At 37.5% G+C, this 14,801-nt stretch overlaps 1 long non-coding RNA gene across 1 annotated transcript in view; it reads left to right on the plus strand.

Moving 5' to 3' along the window:
• The window catches only part of LOC111775765 (uncharacterized), a 52,141-nt gene that overhangs the window by 12,324 nt on the left and 25,016 nt on the right, over positions 1–14,801 (plus strand). Inside the window, exon 3 of the long non-coding RNA XR_002811745.2 lies at positions 13,149–13,271. This is a non-coding gene — a long non-coding RNA (uncharacterized lncRNA). The remainder of the gene's footprint in view (positions 1–13,148; positions 13,272–14,801) is intronic.

Below are 14,801 nucleotides of genomic sequence, written 5' to 3' on the forward strand. Positions count from 1 at the left end.
AACTTCAAAGAGACTCTAGCCAATATAACCAAGTCTGCTGAGCCAAAGCCAAGGCCCTGAAGGGAATCAATAGGACCCTGAAACTTGGGATGAGCCATTCAGGTATATGGCATCCCCAAACTCTGAACCCCAACCCCTGCATGGACTGATGGTTCACTAGCTCTTGCTAGAGGCCAGCAACTATCCGCTTACCTGAAGGTGAAGCAGAGAGCTCATGCCTTGAAAGACAATACTCGTTCATCTCAAGATTTGCCTTTCCTACCTCTTCCCTGGCAACTAGACCTATAGCTAGGGTCAAGCATTGGGAGAGCCCAACTGGAAATTTGGGTCCTGCTAAGCAGGTAGGCGATTACACAGATTGAGATGTAACGTCTGTTAATATATACTGCTAAGAATGGGGAGAACAGGCTTGGAAGCAAACTTGAGGGTGCTCTACAGGAGAAGGAAAGCAGAATATAAAACTGGGGGGAGGGGGGAGTTTGCTGTTAGGATGTACTGCCATTTTTCAGGATTTAATGCTTCGGCAAGGGCCTCTGGAGTCAGTATAGCTGATTCTAAATGCAGCTGGGATGGCCACTGGAAGCTTAGGAGAAAGTTAAATGGCTGATATTAAGTGATGTAGAGAGTCCAGAAATGCTTAACAATGTATTGAAAAAGGATCAATGGATTCAGAGAGATGGGCATGCTAAAATGGATCTATGAGACACAAGAACACTCTGGATCGCCATGTTCTTTAGAACTCAGAAGACAGTCCTGATAACACCTGGGTATGAGGACTAAGATGTAATATTATTCTGGATAACAGGCATGCTGACATTAAAAAAATTACATACAAAACAATCATATGTATTATATAATAAATACAGAAAACAGGAAAGAACCAAAAATATATCAGAGGTTTAAAATACTATTTATGATGCAAAGAAAACTACTGCATTGTCTTAGTTAATTTTTTCCTCTGCAAATTTTATGTAATTGAACATCATAATTACAGATTTCTACTCTGCTTTTAATAGTCTTGCATGAATATTATTGCAAAACAGTCTTGATAACCACCATTACAGTGACAATAATATTTCACTAATTTACATGATTTATTTAACCATTGTAGATTTTTAAATTATATTAACCTACATTGAAAATTTTTTATTAAACCCATAGGATATATTTATACACTTTTTTTTGTAAGAATGCCTATTTCATATCTCATCATACCCTTAGCCAACAGTGGATATTCATTCTTTATCAATAGACTAGACAATTTCAAAAAAGAGCTGGAACTTATTTTAAAAGTTTTACTGGAGAGAGGTGTCAAGATGGTGGCATAGGCAGACTCTGAACTCACCCCCTCCCACGGATACAACCAATTTACAAATACTCTGGGAACAATTACCCCTGAGAGAGAACTGAAAACTAGATGAAAAGAACCCCAGCAACAAGGGAAGTCCTGACTGAGGTGGAAGAGGCAGAAATTCCTTTCTGGAGAGAAAAAATGCAACCTTCACAAGCCGTGGTGCTTCGCAGCCAGCCAACAGCAACTCTAAGGTATGCAGCCTTCCCTAGAGGAGTGGGGGATCTGAGTGGGAGAACATTACTGCTATAAGCATCCTTTGGACAGAGCACAACTGAGATGAGTCTCATAATATCTAGCTTTGCTGGCTACTAACAACAATGGGGAATACCCCCAGAAAAGCTATCAGACATAAGGGGAAAAACTCCAGCTTTTAAAGGGCCCACACACAAATTCACCCATTCTGGAAAGCAACCTAAAATCACCAGAAAGAAAGGGTCTACAGTCCTTTGGTGAAAAGAGACTCACCTGATTGGCTCTGGGTGCATCTTGCTGAGAGGTGACACCTCTGCAGGGACTGAGACATTGGCAGCAGACATTATTGTGACCGTAGTATAGGAGTGCTGACACAGATGCTGGCAGATGCCATTGGAGTTCTCCCCGTGGCCCATTAGCCCAAGGTCTGCCCCACACACTAGAGCACTGATCTAATCCAGCTCAGCCAGGGAGGCAGCCTGCCCTAGGGACTGGCACCACCCAACAACAAGCTGTCAGGCAACTTATGGTCCTGCATAGGCTGGGAGTCTGGATCCTCTGAAGCCAGGCAAACGCATCTGCCTCTGTGGGGCAGGACATGCATGAGGATCAGGTAGAGTGTGTGGGGCATTGATGGAGTGTGTGGGGCCTATGCAGTGGGGTGATTGGATCCACTTCAGGGGATCAGGATGCATGCATGGGGCAGGACTGTGTTGATGGTGTATGTAGCTCTGTGGGCAATGGGACTTATCAGCAGCTGAAGACTTGTGCTTCTCAAATAGCCACATAAGGGATCAACTCCACCCTCTAAAGCCTGAAACAATTGTGTGCTCCTGTGCCTGGGGCCAGCCCCACTCAGCTGCGGTCATGATAGTGCTAACAACAGCCTTGTAGGCTGGAGATCTACAGCAGTGATAAACCCCTGAGCCTAGCAAACAGCCACACTAGGGGCCTACTCACCTAAGAGAAAAGCTGCAACAAGAATGTGCTATTAGACCTTGCAGCCAATTGCATTAGGGCTCCACATGCCTGATAAAGTGACTGAAGAGTCCAAAGCAGCCACATGCAGCTGAACATTACAACCAGCCAGCCAGGGGGACAGCCTAGCCTCCCTGAGCACCAGGAGCAAAGGCAACCCTGCCACAAAAGAAGGACACATGTAGCCAACACAGGGGTCACTCCTGGAACATTTGGAACTGGTGATGAGAGGCAAGCACACTGCTGGGCCTCTTAAGGCATCTCTTACATAAGAGCAGCTCTCCAAGTTCAGAAGACATAGCTGACCCGCATAATACATAGACAAAAGCACAGAGAAAGAAGCAAATTGAGGAGGTAAAGGAATACATTCCAAGTGAGGGAACAGGACAAAACCCCAGAAAAAGAAGTTAATGAAACAGAAATAAACAACCTACCTGACAAAGAGTTCAAACAAAAAGTCATAAGGATGCTCACTGACCTTGGGAGAAGAATGAATGAACTCACTGAGAACATCAACAAAGAATTGAAAAATATAAAAAAGAACCAATCATAAATGAAGAATACAATACTGGAAATGAAAGATTCACTAGAGGGACTCAATAGCAGAGTAGATGATACAAGGAGAGCTGATCAGCAAGCTGAACAAAAGAGTAGATGAAATCACTCAAGTTGAACAGATAAAAAAGAATTAAAAATAATGAAAACAGTCTGAGGGACCTCTGGGAGAACATCAAGCGCACTAACATTTGTATTATAGGTGTACCAGAAGAAGAAGAGAGACAAAGAGGCAGAGAATCTATTTGAAGAAATAATAGCTGAAAACTTTCCTAACCTAAGGAAGGAAACAGACATCCAGGTACAGGAAGCACAGAGAGCACCAAACAAGATAAACAAAAAGGCCCACACCAAGACACATTATCATTAAAATGTCCAAAATTAAAGATAGAGAATCCTAGAAGCCTCAAGAGAAAGGCAACAAGTTATGTACAAAAGAAACCCCATAAGGCATCAGCTGTCTTCTTAGCAGAAAGCTTACAGGCTAGAAGGGAGTGGCATGATATCTTTAAAATGCTGAAAGGAAAAAACCTACAGCCAAGAATACCCTACCTGGCAAGATTATCTTTCAGAATGGAAAGAGAGAAAAGAGTTGCCAAAACAAGCAAAAATTAAAGGATTTTATCACCAAGAAGCCAGTTCTACAAGAAATGCTAATGGGACTTATTTAAGTGGGAAAGAGAAGACCACAAACAGGAATACGAAAATTATCAAAAAAAAAAAAAAAAAAAAGAAGGCAATTAAATCACTGGTAAAGGCAAAAATACAGTAAAGGTAGCAGATCAACCACCAATGAAGATATTACGAAGGTCAAAAGACAAAAGTACTGAAATTACCTATTTCAATGATAAGAGGATAATGGATACACACACACAAAGAGGTTAGATATGATATCAAAAACATAAAATGTGGGAGGAGGGAAGTAAAAGAGTAGAGCCTTTAGACAGAGCTCAAACTAAAGAGATAATCAACTTGATAGAGATTGCTATATACATAGATTATTGTATATGAACCTCATGGTGATCACAAACCAGAGACCTATACTAAATACACAAAAAATTAAGAGAAAGGAACTCAAATATAATACTAAAGAAAGCCATCAAACCACTAGGGAAGAGAGCAAGAGCAGAAGAAGATAACAGAGAAGAATTACTAAAACACCCAGAAAAAAAGTAACAAAATGGCGATGGGTACATACTTATCAAATAGCTATTTTAAATGTGAATGGACTAAATGCTCCAATCAAAAGGCATAGGGTGGCTGATTGGATAAAAAACAAAACCCATATATATGCTTCATACAAGAGACACACTTCAGACACTCACAAACTGAAAGTGAAAGAATGGAAAAAGATACTCCATGCAAATGGCAAAGAAAAGAAAGCAGGGGTAGCAATATGAGACAAAATAGACTTTGAAACAAAAACTGTAACAAGAGACAAAGAAGGGCACTACATAATGCTAAAGGGAACAATCCAACAAGAAGATATAACATTTCTAAATATCTATGCACCCAACATAGGAGCACCTAAATATATAAAGCAATTATTAACAGATATAAAAGGAAAATTAGACAGTAACACGATAACAGTAGGAGACTTTAACTCTCTACTTACACCAAAGGATAGATTATCCAAACAGAAGATCAATAAGGAAAGATTGGCTTTAAATGACACATTAGATCAGATGGACTTAGTAGACATATACAGAACATTCCATCCAAAAACTGCAGAATACATAGCCTTTTCAAATGCACATGGAATATTCTCCAGGATTGATCACATATTAGGCCACAAAACAAGTCTCAAAAAATTTAAGATTGAAATACCACCAAGTATATTTTCTGACCACAAAGGTATGAAACTAGAAATCAACTACAAGAATAAAATCAGAAATGCCACAAATAAGTGGAGGTTAAATAAAATGCTACTGAACAACGGGTCAATGAAGAATTCAAAGGAGAAAGGGGGAGGGAAGAGGAAGAAAGGGGTGATTAGGCACATGTGTGTGGTGATGGATTGTAATTAGTTTTTGGGTGGTGAACATGACATAATTTACAAAGGAATTGAAATAAGGAAGTATACCTGAAATTTATATAATGTGATAAATCAATGTTACCACAATAAAGAAAAGTGGTTTAGAGAAGTAAATAAAGTAGACATCAAAAAAAAAAGTTTTACAAATCAAATGGAAGGCTCTGAACTGAAAAAAAAATTATAATTGAAATTAAGAACTCAACAGATTGCAGTAGATTAGATAGAACAGAAGAATGATTTGATTATAAGAGAGGCAAAATATCAGACTAAACCCCAAAAAGAGAAAACACAGAAAAGGACATAAGAGATACATGAAACATGGTGGAAAAATCTAAAATACATGTAATTTGATTCCTAGAATAACAGGTGAAAGCAAATGTGTCAGAAGCAATATTTGAAGACATAGTGGCCAATAATTTTCCAGAAATGATTAAACGCATCAACCCACAGATTTAAAAATTAAGCAAATCCCAAACAGGATGAATAAGAACAAAACCACACATAGGTTTATCAAATAAAAATGGCTGAAAAGAAAAGACGAAGATAAAATTTTAAAATCACCTAGAGAAATGAATAAATTCCCTTTAATGGAAATACAATAAGTTTGATATTTGACTTTTCAACACAAAAGATGGCATCCAGAAGACACTCCCCAGAAAAGTTAACCTATAATTCTGTATTGATCAAATGTTTTCAAAAATGAAAGGGAAATAAAGATATTTTCAGAAAAAAACAAATACCAAGATAATTTGTCATTAAATTAAATACTAGCAACATTAAATACTACCAACATTAAATACTAGCGATGTTCTTTGAATAAGAGTTCTTTGAAGGAGTATGATCCCAGCTGGAAGTGCTAAACATAAGACATACAGAACAGAAGAAGAGTAATTATATGGATAAGTCTAAATAAATATTGACTTTAAGTAACAATAATGCCATACAGGAGTTAAAATATATGTATACGTGAAATAAAAACATGACAAAGTAGAAAAAAAGATAGAAGGGGAATTGGAGTTGGTATCCTAAAGTCCTTGCATTGTCCAGGAAGTGATAAAAGCACTAACTCATAGTTAGAGATTCATTTTGTACTCTGGAAGTCAATAAAAGTAGTAATGTACAACTAACAAGCTAATAGAGGAGGAAAATAAAATAATAAGAAATATTCGATCATTCAAAAGAGAAGAAAAAGAAAACATGGAAAATATACCATTAACAGTAATATAACACAGTAAATATATAAAATAATACTTCAAACTGGAAATATTGAAAAACTAAGTAACCCAAATGTCCATTAATAATATAATAGATAATTAAATTATGTTCGTGCAGCAGAGTATTATATAACAATGAAAATGAAAAATCTATGTTAGAGATAAAATAAAGAAATTATATAAACATAATGTCAAGAAAAGATGCCTGACCCAAAAGATTTCATTTGCATAAGATTTTTAAAAACAAAGTTAATATATGAGTTACAAATTTAAAAAGTGACTATCTTTGTGCAGAAGTAATCACAGAGAGGGAATCAGAGGGAATTTCTGGGGTGCGGGTGTGTTCTATATCTTGATCTGGGTCATGGGGTCATGCCCTTATCTTGTACAATTTCATCAAACTGCATACTTGTGCAATTTTCTGAAATTGTTCTATATAATTAAAAAGTAAGAAACTTTACTTGAAAAGCAATTGGTGAAGTATCTTTAAATATTTCACATCTCATCAAGTATTGCTCAAAACACTAAGATTTAATGTTTTAGATAGTATCTGTTGGCAGTATAATCTGTTCCCTTTTTTTTTTTTACTGCTTATTTATCACTTTCCCTATACAATTTCTATGATTTGGTTTATTATCTGGCAGACCAGTCCCTCCTTAAATCTCTTTTTTAATTTTTGAAAGTATCACCACTAAGGGAAAATAGATTTACATGTTTTAAAAGTTGGTAATTGCTTGGTTTATCTGATAAACCAGAACATATATATTGTTCACAGTATATGATGATCATCATGAAGATGATGATGATAATTATCTTTTATTGACAACATTTATTGAGCACTTAATTTATACCAGGCATTGTTCTAATCACATACACACACTAACTTGTTATCCTTGCAACAATCCTGTGCTATATGAACATGCTTCAAAAGATAAGACCTTGTTATTTGCCAGTTTTATGTTGATTTAATGTACTTAGGGCACTTGAAAAATATAAAAATATTATATTTATGACTAAACAAAAAATGTATTTCTACGTATAAAAATGGTTTTACTGTTATTGAAATTATTTTCTCAAACTTCTTTCCGTTTCTTGGTAACCATTTCTTTTATTCTGCAGTAGCTTTAAAAATGGTTTTTCAAATAGTATAGAAGTTCCTTCATTGGCTTTTTTCTCATTAGCCCATCTATTTCTTCTTGGATGTGTTATTTTCCTTCTTGTTATGGAACTAAAGGAGGCATTTGTACTTTGCAGGAATTTTTCACATTATATCTATAAATTATTACATGATGATGTTCTCAGCCTCATCAAAATTGTCAGCTGGTAATATTTTTTTTAGAGGATCTGTTGCTGAGGAGAAAATCTGCTACCTAACAAAAGCATCCACAGTGATCTCAATTTTGTAATAACCTTTGCTCAAATAAAATATTTGCTCTCTGAAAGTACTAAAGAATAAATAAGGGCTTTTTAGTCAAGACATCAGACTTAGTATAATTAGATGTTTATGGTTCTGTGGCATTGGGGACAGATGGGAGAACAGCCATTAGTAAGTTCACAGCTATTATCACTAATCATTACCTCCTCATCTTTCTCTTGCCATCAGTAATGGCGATTATCTGTGGTTTGCCCGTTAGTGTTTTCTTGATTTGTTTTTTTTCCTGATAAATTTTAAAAATATTCTTACCAGACCTCTGTCCACTCTTAGCTTCCCCTAAATGCCTCGCTTTCCCCATTTCCTATGTCATTTGTTAATTGACTTAAAAAATAATCTGATTGTGTCTATGATGAACTGAATTCTGGAAACAAAGCCTCACACCTGTTGTCAGCTCTTTCCTTAATGATTTGACTACATTTCATGAATGGAGCACTTAATGGTTGTTGAGGAAACGAGGATTTATTACCTCATAAAGAAAGACTTACTGATTAGTGCATTACTGCTTCCTCCAAATTGTTTTCATTTTACTCTGTTTGTCAGAAGGTAAGGGGAGGGCATGGCTAGACTTGGAAAACATTTAATTATTCCAGGAAAACCATTCATGTACGTGCTAACAGACTGGCTTTCCTGAAATATCAAGTTGTAAAGTTTATTCCAGGTCCACAGACATCCAAGTAACTGAATCCCTCAGTTTAGCTAGTTTGATCCATGTTGTGACAACATAAATGTACACACTCAGACACCGTTTATAGGAATCAGTACCGGAAAAACTAGTTAGTGAATGCTTTAACCTTAGGTTCCAAAGGTGGGTCTGTCTTGGTAAAAATTAAGGTATGGATTATAAATTCAATGACATTATTGATAATAATAATAATAGCTAATATTTACCAGGTGCCTACCGGTAGCCAGGCACTATGCTAATATTTTATATGCTTTATATAATTTAATATTTACAAAAATTAAGTATAAGCTATTATTTTTTTCCATTTTCTTGATAAGGCAACAAAGCTGTAGAAAGACTAGATATTTTGCTCCAGGACACTCAATTGGTAAAAGTCAGAGACCGGTGTAGACTCAGATGTTTGACTCCACAATCCAGACTTTCAACCACTACTTTATTCTGCCTCTTGTCTGAGACTTTGAGCATCCATCTCAACTTCTACTCAGTTACTGGTTGCCAGAATAGAGACCTGCATTACGATTGTGCTAAAAACCCATTTGAGATTTTTTTTATCATGTATTTAAAGTGGAAATTGGTAGCATGGTTCTGCATTTTTATTTTGTTTTGTTGTTTTTCCATCTGTGTAAGACTTCTTGGGTCCAGGCCCAGAATAGGCAGAGGTGGGGTTAGCCAGGGTTAGCATTTTGCAGGGAAAATATAGGAAGGTTTTGTTTGAAGAGAAAGTTGAAGGAATTTTGGGGTCTGGAATCTAAGCTGTATGCGGAGGAGAGTAGGTGGATGAGGCGATAGAGAAATAGTGGTAGGGTCATGGGCCATGTATGGAGATGGTGAAGACAGTAAGAATGTTGGCAAGCATAATAAGACAGAAAGGTAGTCAGATACTAAAATATTTCAATGAAGAAGGGGAAGTGATTGGAAGGTTGGTGGAAACTGCCACAAAATGTGTTGCAGGTGACATTATCTGATGGCTTTCTAATGTATTTGAGGAAGGAGTGAAAAGGAATAGTATGAGAACAGCTGTCAACAGCAAAGCAAATACCCAAACTGTCTTAAATTATAATTGTATTTGGTAAGTGAATAGAACAACAGCCACCATTTGAGAGGAGTGTAGGGAAAACAGTGTCCTGAGAGATAACAAAGTTTCCATTACAGAGATGGTACTCAAAGTGTGGTCCCAAACCCAGCAGCAGCAGCAGCACCTGGGAACTAGATGGAAATGCAAATTCCAGGTCTCTACAATAACCCTACTGAATCAGAGACTCAGAGTAGGTCCCCTCAATCCGTACTTTTACAAACATTCTAAGCGATGTTGGGAACACTTACGTTTGGGAAGCACTTGTGTTAAAGCAAAAATATAAGAGGAATTTTCAGAGAAAAGAGTTAACATACAGGGAGTTTAACTGATGACAGCATAAGTTTCCAGAGGTCAGAGTGAGTGGGAGGGTTTGAAGGAATGGAACCACGGGAGATTGAGGCATAAACATATTCAGGCGGCAATGGGTGTCTGGGGGACTTGGACATCTGCTGGTGGTTGGGATTGGTGTCATTCATCCTGACAGCCTCTTAGAGGAAGGTAGGAAATAAATCATAATTAGATTTTTAGGAGAAGCAAGAACCCATATGATAAGGAAGATGTGACACTCTTTGCACCTCTCTTGAATCTGATATCTTCGATTACCTATGACTAGGTTCAGAAGTAGAATCAGTTAGAGGATTGCACAGCAAACAAAGAAAACATTTACCAAGAAAACCAAGACTTCCAATTCAATGACGTCATTTGCATTGTACTGCTCCACTCACTGACATAACCTTTAACTAGTTAGAAGCTGCAGAATAACGTGGTTAGTTTGCCCTACCATTCACAAAATATACTACAAAGCTGATTCATAGATTTTTCTCTACACCTTGGACTTTGGAAGAGAAAAAATTAACAAAGCAGGCTTCCTTTTCCAAAAATCAGAAGAAATGATTTTTAAAAATCAGACTTTGGAATCCCAGCCCTTAATCAAAAACAGAACATATCAACGTTAATAAAAATATAACAGAGGCTGATCCAATGACCCAACCTTCTTAGTAACCAATTCCCTGTATCTGATCAAAAATGTCATTTCTTTGGAAACATTCAATATGTCAAAGCAATACTTAATGATCCAAGAGAGATGTGAACCTGTGTTATATCCTTCACTCTTCACTGCCTCAATAACTGATTCATAAAATAGCTAGGGTTGTTAGTCACTCCCCGGGTGCCTTTAAATTGTGTATCATGCTGACTCCAAGTCATACACTTCTATCCTAATCAACGATATATAGTCTGTTTTCCTAAAAAGGACTTTGCTTGAAAACACGTTCAAAGAGAGACAGTTCTGTTTAATATCTTTAAGAGCACAGTGTATAAGAGGAAGCTGTAAAAAAATTCAGTAATCTAAGACATGACAAATGCTAGGTTATGGACAACAGTTTAATCAATAAAAGCTGAGAATAATGTTTCTATACTCCCAGTTTCCAACCACACCAACTGCATCCTCTGGCAGCTAATATGCTCTCAAACCATCCATCAGAACAAGCTTTTCCCTGCCCAGCCTTCCATCACGCCCTCTTCTACATCACCTGTCAAAAGGGCATGTGCCTGTAGGCTCAAGTAGAGAAGGTGTGTCTTTTCCCTCTTCTTTGGTTTTCTATATGCATATGCCTGCCTATTCACAGGTGCACATGCATACACTCACAGACACACACACATACACTGGATTTACCATTAGCATGCAAAACTTTTTTTTTTTTTTAACAGTTTTCCCCCATTTATTCAATGCACATTATTGAACTCATACCACACGCCAGCACCCTGCTAGACGTTTTTTGTGTGTGGTTTTTTTTTTTCTTTTTTTTAAGATTTTATTTTTTTCCTTTTTCTCTCCAAAGTCCCCCGGTACATAGTTGTATATTCTTAGTTGTGGGTCCTTCTAGTTGTGGTATGTGGGATGCTGCCTCAGCGTGGTTTGATGAGCAGTGCCATGTCCGCGCCCAGGATTCGAACCAACGAAAGACTGGGCCGCCTGCAGCGGAGCGCGCGAACTTAACCACTCGGCCACGGGGCCAGCCCCCTAGCATGCAAAACTTTTTAGTGACCACATGCTGGCTATCTAAGTACAGAGGGCAATATTCTCATATGAGAGATGATTTAACAAAAAAGAATGAAATACACTTAAATAGCACGGATCAGGTGACAGTAGAAGACTAATGTGAAATTATGATTCCCAATGGCTCACAGTATTTAAAATTTTATTTCTTTTGATTTATTCCTTTTATTTCAGGTATTATTCTGTACATTTCCACATAAAAATTTATGTTTATTTTTTCCAAGGAATTATTCACGTTTAGGAAAGAGACAAAGGAAAAAGAAAAGAGAGGAGGAAAGAGAGAAAAGAAAGAGAGAAAGAGTGGGTAGGGAAAAAGAAAGAAAGAAAGAGGGAGAAAAAGAAAAAGAGGGAGAGAGAGTGAGAAAGACAGAGAGAGAGAGACAGAGACAGAGAGAGAGACAGAGAGAGAGAGAGAGCCAGAGAAAGAAAGAGAACAGAAAGATAAGGCCTGAAGAGCTCCTTAACTTGGTCAAAGTCACACAGCTAACTACAGGCAGTGAAAGGGTATGGACCAACTCTACTTGACTCCAAAAGCTGTGCAATCTTTCCCCACTATGTAAGGCCATCCTAAAATGCACATGCCACAGGGAAGTAGCATCATCATCATTACAGGTGAAATTTCTTAAGAACTTACCCTTTTTCAGCTCTAAATGCCCTACATGCACTAACTCATTTAAACCCTACCACAACCAAAATCGAGTAGTAGATCAATCTTACAGATGATAAAAATGAAGCACAGAGAAAATAACTTGTCCAGATCACACACCTGAAATTTAGCTGAGATGGAATAAAATTTCAACAGCTCACGTGAGAAAAGGCAGTTGTTTGCAGTTAGGAGCAAAGACTGAATCCAAACTACTTAGGTTCTAGTCAGGGCTCTACCACGTACAGCTGGGAGGCCACAGGACCACAAATTAACTGCGCCATAGACCTTGGTTTCCTCATCTATACAACTTGCACAATAGTAATGCTCACTCAATAGCATAGTTTCAAATCTAACGTACGTGTTTAGAACAGCGGTCAACTCATAATAAGTGCTGTTGATGGGTTAGTTGTTTGTGTTGATGTTGTAGCTTTTGTTATCTTAAGGACTGGTTGATGACTATGTTTCATATGCAACAATTGCAGTCCCGAAAAGCAGAGGCTAAGACTCTTTAGAAATATTCTTACAATACAAGGACCTCTCAATTCTACTCAGGGCTATCCCAGCCTCCTTGTCACCTCTTCTGTCCTCAAAGATCTATATACAATTTTATTCTTAAAAAAAAAAAAAACGCTATTTGGATAAATGCCGGATATTCTTTTCTACCCCATCCCCATTGTTTATGGAGTTGATTTATGCCAGATTTTCTCCACCTCACCACTACAGATGTTTTGGGCCAGATCATTTTTTGTTATGGAGGACTGTCCTGTGCATTATAGGATATTTAGCAGCATCCCTGGCCTCTATCCACTAGATGCCAGTAGCATCCCCTCCCCAGTTATGACAACCAGAAATACCTCTAGACATTGGTAACTGCCCCCTTCCATGCCAAAGACTAAGTCCCTTCCTTGCTTATGTTCCCTTAGATGGATCCAGTAGATTTTGGAAGGGATGTGTCCATGGAGACTCTTCAAGTTGAGAATGTGTCTAACCTACCTTGTATTTGTCAATAGGGTCTAACTCAGTAACTGGCACAGAGTAGGTACTCGGTAAGTATTAGTTGAATTTTAAATATTGGAATTGTGTTCATTATACATCAAAATAGAAGTGTGGCCACGTTGATACTAAAATGGAAAGAGCATATTTATGTGCCACACCCAGCTTCCTGATCAAAGGTCAGATAAAACACACTGATGCCCATTTGCAATAGGGGACTGCCTCTTAAGTAGCTTGGCTTACCTATCAGGATCAGGGTCCCCCATTCCGGAATTGTGGGAAGCTTACATGTAATTTTATTCCTAAACCATCGTACCACTTCCCATGATTAGGAGGACAAAAGCAGCTCTCTTTACGAGCAGCTGTCAATACTTCTGGACAGAATAGCTGAAGAAGGGGAGGAGGGAAGTTGGTTTTTGCCACACGTGCATTTTTATCCTGGAGACCTGAGCTTTATCCTGGTAGACCAAACCCAACCCACAATAGACTTTTTTTTTTTTTTACAGTTACCAATTTTAGAGCAAATTGGTTATACAGAAATTAACCAGTGGTGGGAGGTGATATACATTGTAATATCATTAGACTTTACAATTATGAGCACTCTTGCCTCCTGTTCTTGGAATGGCTGGCTGAATTCTCATGAAGAATTGAGCCAAACCTTCCTTCCCCTCCCACTCAAGAATTTTATGATACCTTCAACTAGTCAGAAAGCGACAGAGTACACCATCAATTTTTAAAGGGGCAGGAGGAGGAGGGAGAAAGGCACCGGATTTGATATTATGAGTCACATTTGATGTGAGCTCTGCTCTTTTTCAGCAGTTAAGAAATTAGAACAGATTTTTTTAAAGAAGACAGGCTAAAACATTGCTGCTTTTGAGAGGTAATTTAGCACTGTCAAGCTTATGACATGTCAGGATTCAGTAAAGGCATTTTGTTTTCATAATACAAAGATCAGAGAGTCAAGCAGATTTTGGCAAAATAATAACAGGAAGAGTCCCTGTCTCTAGAAAGAGATCTGCCAAACTTCGAAGTAATTTACACAAACGTTGTAATCAGTGCCTGCAGAAAGTCACCCCCCACCCCTTTACAAAGCTAGTTGTTACAGGACTGGCTCAATCATAAGAATGTTTGGAGGAAGGCGGAACTAGAACTGAATAGGTTAGATAAGTGATGATGTGAGATATGAAAACCCATTCTAGAAGAGTCTTTAAATTTGGTTTTCTTTGATAACATAAGGGAAAAATCATACTTTCAATTTTTTCCAAGGATCCGGTATGTTGAAAAATTAAAACACTCAGTGAAATGTGTGACTCATCTACTGCTGGAACACAAAGACTTACAGAAATGTCTCATAAAAGAGTGTATATTGAATAAGGGATCACACAAAAATCCACAGAACTTGCATTTTGAATTTTGATTAGAAACTAAACTCATTTAAATAGATAACCTCCAGTTATCCAACCATTAAATTACTTATATGCCCAAGTTCTACCATCTTGTCGGCAAAGTAAATATTTTTTATATTTAATTTTGTACAATAAACATTTTATGGCTTTAGAGCTCCAAACATATTTGAATCCATT

This window comes from Equus caballus, chromosome 11 (assembly GCF_041296265.1).
Source record: "Equus caballus isolate H_3958 breed thoroughbred chromosome 11, TB-T2T, whole genome shotgun sequence".
In the NCBI taxonomy this organism is placed as follows: Eukaryota; Metazoa; Chordata; class Mammalia; order Perissodactyla; family Equidae; genus Equus; species Equus caballus.